The sequence below is a fragment of the Solanum dulcamara genome, chromosome 10 (genome assembly GCF_947179165.1).
Source record: "Solanum dulcamara chromosome 10, daSolDulc1.2, whole genome shotgun sequence".
Lineage (NCBI taxonomy): Eukaryota > Viridiplantae > Streptophyta > Magnoliopsida > Solanales > Solanaceae > Solanum > Solanum dulcamara.
This window is the reverse complement of record NC_077246.1, coordinates 18,827,992-18,834,042: the sequence shown is the minus strand read 5'-3', so window position 1 is coordinate 18,834,042 and position 6,051 is coordinate 18,827,992. Positions and strand designations below refer to the sequence as shown.

Genomic DNA, 6,051 nt, shown 5'->3' with positions numbered 1-6,051 from the left:
TGTCACGCCTAGGGCCTAGCTTGGATCGTGACACCCTCCCCCCTAAAATCATAGCCCAATGACTCATATACACACACTATAAAAAATAGCATTTAGCATCGGTTTGTAGCAACAAACAATATTTTCTCTCTCAATAATGACAGATTAGCTACAGAAAAATAATTTGGTCGCTAAAATATCAAAGAAATATTAGGATCTTCAATAGTGATAAATTAGCGACAAAAATTTATATCCGTTGCTAAATTTGGGAGCTAAAATTTGGTGCCATTATTTTTCCTACGGAAATGGTGATGTATGGTGGGTGACAAAAATTTTAACGTGTTAGCAACGGAATTAATGACGCAATAGTTTGTCGCTATTGTTATTTTATTTTTTTCTATCAATATTTTGGTCGCTGGCTAATTTCTTTAAAATCATATAGAAATATGTAGCGACAAAGTGCATATCCATCACTAAATTCATCACCAATTTTTACTCAAACTTTTTAGGGCACAAATAATTCCCTCTCAACACTAAAACACTTTTCTCACACTTTTCTTTCATTTTCACGGAGTGAGAGAGTGAGGAGAACCTCTCGTCACTTACATAAAGGGGAACCTCTCGTCGCTCCCCACGTGCCTACCCACCCACCTAGTCATACAATATTCTGTGAAGTGAAAGTTTGTAGATCTTGAAAGAAGGTGTGTTTAGTGAAGTGAAGAAGGTGAGTTAGCGTAGTAAAATCTCACCAATTTGAGTAAGCATTCTCTTCATTTCAGCTCTATTTTATTTGCCTTTTACCAGTAGAACTAGCAGGGAGCAATAATTTTAGCAATTAGCTCTATTTTTATTCATGTCTTCAAATTTTTTATTTCAATCTATTTTGGACTGAGATCTAAGTGGTTTGAGAGTAATTGTGATATTTTGATAGATGTAAATTCAGTGTTTTGGCTTTGCATTAATGTGCATCTGTGTGAATGTAAGGTCTTGGAGTGGGGAAGAGATAGTGCGCCCTACTTAGTTGCAGATTTAACAGTTAGTTATAGGTGAGGGATAGCTAGTACTGGAGAGTGTATTATATGACCTTGTACTTTTCAGATACTTAGCTTTTTATTTTGTGTAGATTAATATTTCACTTCATTGTATTACCTATTTGATATTTTTGTCTAGTATCAGCGACATAATTACTTCATTGTTGCTGGAAATCAGTTGCTGCTGCTTGGATGCTACTTCATCATTGCTAGAAATTTATCGTTGCTTCTTGGATGCTACTTCATCATTGTTGGCTTATTAAACACCCAAACCCCATATTTCTTTGAAAATCAAAAGGTAATTTTTTCTACTTTTCAATTTTCTTCACAAATTTGATATTTTATTTATATATTTGGCTGAATCTCAAGGAAATTCAAGGTAAAGTCTTTGAGATTTGTTCAGGTAAAGTCTTTGAACTCAAGTAAATCTACTCTATTTATAGATTTTGTTATATCTCTATTGTATATACTTTTCTGTTGATACTTATTTTTTATTTGTATGTATTGTATTTGACATCAATTTCTATTAACTGCATTTGAACTCAACCAAAAGGTCGTATATGCTTTTCTGTTCCTCTTCTTTGTTTGATTGTTAAAGCCCTTAATTACCTTTTATATGAGTAATTGGTTTAATTATTCGGATCTCGCAAGTTTAAAAATTATGATTGAATACAGTAAAGACTATTTATGATATGGATTTGGGTTAAAGTTATTGACAAGTAATTGAAAAAAATCTATAGAATCACGACTATCGACTGCCTTGGTTGTCTCTTGTTCAGTTTGCTATATTCTTGTTTTATATAAAAATCAAACATTGAAAAGAAATATCTCTAACATAAAAATAGCATAAGCCAAAAATATTTGTGATTATGAGAGGTTAGTTTTAATTGTATAAACTGCTTTGAGTTGAAAAAATAGTAAGATATAAGAAGTGGTGTTGCATTTTTACATATTATGTGTTCTACTAGAATATGAATTCTTTGTTGACACTCTTGCTTGTCAATTTTTTTCTCGTGGTTTTAGTTATTTTGTTTTACTATTATGTAATTTCTTTAGTTTTAATTTCTTGGATAACTCTAATTGTCTTGTTTATTTTAACATTAAATAGGAGTATAGATAATCTAAAACGTAGTTGGATGTACGAGAGATTGGATGGTCGAGGGGATATTAATTCTAATTTTATAACAGGTGTTAATGACTTTCTCAAGTTTACATGTTCTCATAGAAATAGCATGAGTGGTGATGAAGTTACATGTCCATATAAAAAATGTCACAACATTAAATATATGATTATTGAAACTGTTAAAGTGCATCTTTTTAGTTTTGGATTCGTTGAGAAATATTTTGTTTGGAAATATCAAGGAGAAAAAAAAGTGACTAGTGAGATGTCTAGTGATTTACCAGGTGGTACTCAATCTGAATTGGGAGATAATCCATATCGTCAAATGATATTGGATGTAGATGGATCAAACTTTGGCCAGGATTCGAGTTGGCAATGTTATAGTAATATCGAACCTAAGTCATCTCAGCATTGTGAACCTTCAATGGAAGAAGATTTTATTCCTTCAATGGAGGACGAGCCTAACCTTGAGGCATAGAGGTTTAATGATTTACTACAATCTGCTGATAGAGAATTGTATCCTGGTTCTTCCCTCTCTCAATTCGTAGTAGTTTCTAGGATGTTAAATATTAAAATGGAGAACACTTTTTCATAAAGGGTTATAATCAAATGATGCAACTATTGAAAGAGGCTTTATCTGAAGATAATCAAGTGTTGGACAGTTATTATCAGGCCAAGAAGCTTGTGCATAGCTTGTGTTAACCTGTAGAAAATATTGATAAATATAATTCAGTATGTATGTTGTATTGGGGTGGCGATAAGAACCTAATATCTTGTAAGTTTTGTAGCTATGAGAGGTATAAACCTCGTGTTGGTTTTTGTAAGAGAAAATTAATTTCTTATGAGAAAATGTATTATTTTCCTCTTATTCTTAGATTGTGAAGATTATATGTGTCTCATGCAACAGATGCCGACATGAGATGGCATCATGAGCATATACAAGAAGAGGGGGTAACGCATCATCCATCGGACACTGAAACTTGGAAGCACTTCAATGAAACTCATTTTATTTTTTCTACTGTACTAAGGTATGTGAGGTTAGGGTTATGTACTGATAGTTTCTAGCCATTTGCTCAATCGGGAAGAAAATACTCTTCATGGCCAGTTATTGTAACTCCATATAATTTGCCTCCAAGGATGTGTATGAAAGAGGCTTATATGTTCTTAATTGTCATTGTTTCAGGTCCACGCAATCCTAAACAAGAAATTGATGTTTATCTACAACCTTTAATAAAGTAATTGACTTTGTTATGGGAGACAGGTGTAGAAGCATTTGACATTCAAAAAAGTTAAATTTTCAATTCTAGGTAGCTTTGATGTGGACTGTCTGACTTTCCAGCATATTCTATGCTATCAGGATGAAGTACCGATGGCAAGTTAGCATGCCCTTATTGTATGGAGGAAGCAGAATTCTTGAAATTACAATATGGTGGGAAAATAACTTGATTTGACAGTCATAGAATGTTACCTGACCAAAATCATCCATTTAGGAAAGATCGTAAAAACTTTCTTAAAGGTCATGCTGTCACAAGATCACCACCAACTATTAGAATAGGAGAAGAGATTCTTAATCAAGTTTGTGAGTTAGGGATAAGGTAAGTAACTGAGTTAGATGCACAAGAAGTTAATAAGAGAATATGTAAGTCTTGTGGTTGAAAAAAACAAAGCATCTTTTGGAATTTGGCTTATTGGAGTTCTAACATGATACGACATAATCTTGACGTCATGCATATTGAGAAGACTTTTTGTTGGTGAATAAGCTCGAATTGTGCATGCACGTTCAACATTCTATAATTGTATTCACTTTATATATTCATTGGTGGAAAAATTATGTATTCACTTTATATATCATCATTACTAACACTAGAACAAACAAACAACTTAGTGGGTAATTGGAGAACAACCAGTCACCACACCTCGATAAATACAACCAGTCCACTACCAACCCTGTCGCTCCTCATCTCTCCCTTGCCATTGCTAGAAGCAGCCCAACCAAACTATGATCTCCCCTAAAACCAACTTCCAGGCACCCAAAAATCAAACAAGTGCCAGTGAGAATAGCAACAACAACAATCAGTCAAGATTGAAACAAACCAAAAATCAGACGCCAACTCCCAGCTTCTTCACTCTTCTTCTATGTTTAACTTGATTTCTTGATTTTATATTGTTATTGTATTTTTTTGTACAAATTTGGATGAAATGTTCTATTGGTCTTTAATCCTTTTCAAATTTCATCGTTATTGTGGGTATTTGTGTTGATTGGAATAAATCCAGGTGCTTCTACTTTATTTTTGTTCTACCTACTATTATTTTTTATTGTTTTGCTGATTTGACGTTGGTTTTGTTTGAAATTTACACATGTGAGCTTTGTTTTGCTCGGTTATGGCTGTTTTATTTTTACCCCTAGTCTGGATGTGTCCATGTTGTTGTTGCTATTAATAATGAATTTCACGAACCATCACTCTTTTAGAGGAAAAATATCAAGAAATATTACAGAATCAAACACAAACTCAATGTGATGTTGATCAATGAAAACCATATTATCAAGCCGTGGGAGGGGAAAAGAAAATAAGGATATATGGTCTTGGATATCAAGCAAAAATATTTTATGAGATAAATTATCGTGCATCTTCAGTACCATCTTCGAATGCTCAAACAACACCGATGAAAAATGTGGATGAGTTAGTGAGGCGATTGATTCCATCACTGACTAAGCACATGCTTTTTGTATTTATTGAGCATGTACATGAATTTATTTCTCCGATCTCATCTCAGCCAGAAGCTGGAGGAAATAATGATGAGGCTCGTGCATCGACTGATGATTGTGGCTCTCCCTCTTAGTTAGTTTGTTGGCTAGACATTTTTTGCAAGTCCTTTCAACTATATATTTTGCTTGAAAATTATTGTTGGGGATGTTTTAAACTTGGTTATATAATTTGGACTTATCTATGTGTTTGGATCTTGTGGAATATTAATTTCTATAAATTAAGTTAATTTTTTAATTGGAAAAAGGCATAAATTTCCCCATTAAGTTGTACCAAAAAGTCAGTTACACACTTAAACTACCACGGTGACCTATTACACACCTAAACTACCTAAAAGTGAAACTATTACACACGTGAACGTATAACACCACTCTCATAGTATGTGGTGTATTACACTCGCTGCCACGTGACGCCACGTTATCGCCACGTCAGAAATTATAATTTTTTATATTTTTGTTTCTTTTCTCTTCTTTATTAATTAAATTTTCTTTTATTGACTATTTTTATACTAATTAACTCCTAATTAATTATTAACTATCCATTCAATTTTTTATATTCTTTTCTTTTCTTTATTAATTAACTTTTCTTTTATCAACTATATTTTATACTAATTAGCTCCTAATTGATTATTAACCACCCATCCAATTTTTTATATTTCTTTTCTGTTCTTTTCTTTATTAATTAACTTTTCTTTTATTAGCTATATTTTATACTAATTAAATTATAATTAATTATTAAGTACCCTGTAATATCCCTCAAAATGTTCATAAGTGCCTTAAGAATGTCTTGGGATTAGGTCGCTCATGTAGTGCATTATCCTTAATCTTTTTGAAAAATACGAGTTCGAAATATCGATCAGGGGTCAAAACTTGCAGGAAAATAGTTTCGGTGGATTTTTAGGACTAGTAGATCGAAAGATAGATTTCTCAAGGAACTGTGCAAACCAGTAAGGTGCGCGACAAGTAGGCGTCGCGGACTTGCTTGCCTCCACCTCGCGGACCTGGTGATGATTTCTGGCCGAATTTAATTTTTAGCAAGGGCACTTTAGACTTTTCCCTAATTATTAGCTAATGAACCTATATGTTTTTAGGACCTAATTCAACTCTATAAATTGACCTAAACCTCTAATTCTATTCATTCTTCTACAATTCACCTA

The 6,051-nt window shown here is 32.9% G+C and overlaps 1 long non-coding RNA gene across 6 annotated transcripts; it reads left to right on the top strand.

Moving 5' to 3' along the window:
• Positions 1-418: 418 nt before the first annotated feature.
• On the top strand, positions 419-3,365 carry LOC129871071 (uncharacterized). Of its 6 annotated transcripts, none has more exons than XR_008762180.1 (4): positions 419-703; positions 1,150-1,308; positions 2,404-2,610; positions 3,038-3,365. It is a non-coding gene; the product is annotated as an uncharacterized LOC129871071 (long non-coding RNA). The 6 variants fall into 6 exon arrangements; XR_008762177.1 differs by having other exon boundaries at positions 420-703; positions 2,415-2,610; XR_008762178.1 differs by lacking the exon at positions 2,404-2,610 and having other exon boundaries at positions 425-703; positions 3,038-3,158; positions 3,314-3,365.
• The last annotated feature ends 2,686 nt before the right edge of the window (positions 3,366-6,051 follow it).